We start from the raw sequence: 2,760 nt of genomic DNA on the forward strand, positions 1-2,760 counted from the left end.
TAATACCCACCACCAGGCTAACCCATCCTCCCACCTCCCCCCCCTCTAGAACCCTGTTTGTTTTTCAGAGTCCATCGTCTCTCATGGTTCATCTCCCCCTCCGATTGCCCCCCTTCATTCTTCCCCTCCTATCTTCTTCTTTTTTTTTCTTAACATATATTGCATTATTTGTTTCAGAGGTATAGATCTGTGATTCAACAGTCTTGCACAATTCACAGCACTCACCATAGCACATACCCTCCCCAGTGTCTATCACCCAGCCACCCCATCCCTCCCACCTGACCCCCCACTCCAGCAACCCTCAGTTTGTTTCCTGACATTAAAAATTCCTCATATCAGTGAGGTCATATGATACATGTCTTTCTCTGATTGACTTATTTCGCTCAGCATAACACCCTCCAGTTCCATCCACGTCGTTGCAAATGGCAAGATCTCATTCTTTTTGTTGGCTACATAATATTCCATTATATATATGTACCACATCTTCTTTATCCATTCGTCTGTCAATGGACATCTTGGCTCTTTCCACAGTTTGGCTTTGTGGACATTGCTGCTATAAACATTGGGGTGCACGTACCCCTTCGGATCCCTACATTTGTATCTTTGGGGCAAATACCCAGTAGTGCAATTGCTGGATCGTATGGTAGCTCTATTTTCAACTTTTTGAGGAGCCTCCATACTGTTTTCCAGAGTCGTTGCACCAGCTTGCATTCCCACTAACAGTGTAGGAGGGTTCCCCTTTCTCCGCATCCCCGCCAACATCTGTCATTTCCTGACTTGTTAATTTTAGCCATTCTGACTGGTGTGAGGTGGTATTGACTGTTTCCTTTGCTGTGCAGAAGGTTTTTATCTTGACGAAGTCCCAAAAGTTCATTTTTGCTTTTGTTTCAGTAGTCTTTGGAGATGTATCCTGAAAGAAGTTGCTGTGGCCGATGTCAAAGAGGTTACTGCCTATGTTCTCTCGGATTTTGATGGATTCCTGTCTCACATTGAGGTCTTTCATCCATTTCGAGTTTATCTTTGTGTATGGTGTTAGAGAATGGTTGCGTTTCATTCTTCTGTATATAGCTGTCCAATTTTCCCAGCACCATTTATTGAAGAGACTGTCTTTTTTCCATTTCATATTTTTTCCTGCTTTGTCAAAGATTATTTGACCATAGAGGTGAAGGTCAATATCTGGGCTCTCTATTCTGTTCCATTGGTCTGTATGTCTGTTTTTGTGCCAGGACCGTGCTGTCTTGGTGATCACTGCTTTGTAATACAGCTTGAAATCGGGCAACGTGATGCCCCCAGCTTTGTTTTTCTTTTTCAACATTTCCTTGGCGATTTGGGGTCTTTTCTGATTCCACAGAAATTTTAGGATTGTATGTTCCAGCACTTTGAAAAATGTCTATTGGAATTTTGATCAGGATGGCACTGAAGTTTTAGATTGCTCTGGGTAGCATAGACATTTTAACAGTGTGTATTCTTCCTATCCATGAGCATGGAATGTTTTTCCATCTTTTTGTGTCTTCTTCAATTTCTTGCATGAGTGTTTTGTAGTTCCTAGAGTATAGATCCTTTACCTCTTTGGTTAGGTTTATTCTGAGGTATCTTATTGTTTTTGGTGCTATTGTAAATGGAATCGTTTCTCTAATTTCTTTTTCTACAGTTGCATTGTTAGTGTATAAGAAAGCAGCTGATTTCTGTGCACTGATTTTGTATCCTGCCACACTACTGAATTGCTGTATGAGTTCTAGTAATTTGGGGGTGGAGTCTTTTGGGTTTTCCACATAAAGTATCATGTCATCTGCAAAAAGAGAGAGTTTGACTTCTTCTTTGCCAATTTGAATACCTTTTATTTCTTTTTGTTGTCTGATTGCTGTTACTATGACTTCTAGTACTATGTTGAACAATAGTGGCGAGAGTGGACATCCAGGACGTGTTCCTGATCTTAAGGGAAAGGCTCTCAGCTTTCCCTTAGGAAAGGGATGACATTGAGGATGATATTCACTGTGGGTTTTTCATAGATGGATTTTATGAACTTGAGGAGTGTTCCCTCTATCCCTATACTCAGAAGAGTTTTAATCAGGAAAAGATGCTGTATTTTGTTAAATGTTTTTTCTGCATCAATTGGGAGGACCATGTGGTTCTTCTCACTCCTCTTATTAATGTGTTCTATCACATTGATTGATTTGCGAATGTTGAACCACTCTTGCATCCCAGGGATAAATCCCACTTGGTCGTGGTGAATGATCCTTTTAATATATTGTTGGATCCTATTAGCTAGGATTTTGTTGAGGATTTTGGAATCCATATTCATCAGGGATATCGGTCTGAAATTCTCCTTTTAGATGGGGTCTTTGCCTGGTTTGGGGATTAAGGTAATGCTGGCCTGATAGAATGAGTCTGGAAGCTTTCCTTCTGTTTCTATTTTTTGAAACAGCTTCAGGAGAATAGGTATTATTTCTTCTTTGAATGTTTGGTAGAATTCCCCAGGGAATCCATCAGGCCCTGGACTCTTGTTTTTTGGGAGGTTTTTGATCACTTCTTCAATCTCGTTACTGGTTATTGGCCTATTCAGGTTGTCAATTTCTTCCTGTTTCAGTCTTGGCAGTTTATAGGTTTCCAGGAAGGCATCCATTTCACCCAGGTTGCTAAGTTTATTGGCATATAGTTGTTGATAATAATTTCTAATAATTGTTTCTATTTCCTTGGTGTTCATCGTGATCGCTCCCCTTCATTCATAATTTTATTAATTTGGGTCCTTTCTCTTTTCTT

The sequence above is a fragment of the Phoca vitulina genome, unplaced genomic scaffold (genome assembly GCF_004348235.1).
Source record: "Phoca vitulina isolate PV1807 unplaced genomic scaffold, GSC_HSeal_1.0 scaffold15, whole genome shotgun sequence".
In the NCBI taxonomy this organism is placed as follows: Eukaryota; Metazoa; Chordata; class Mammalia; order Carnivora; family Phocidae; genus Phoca; species Phoca vitulina.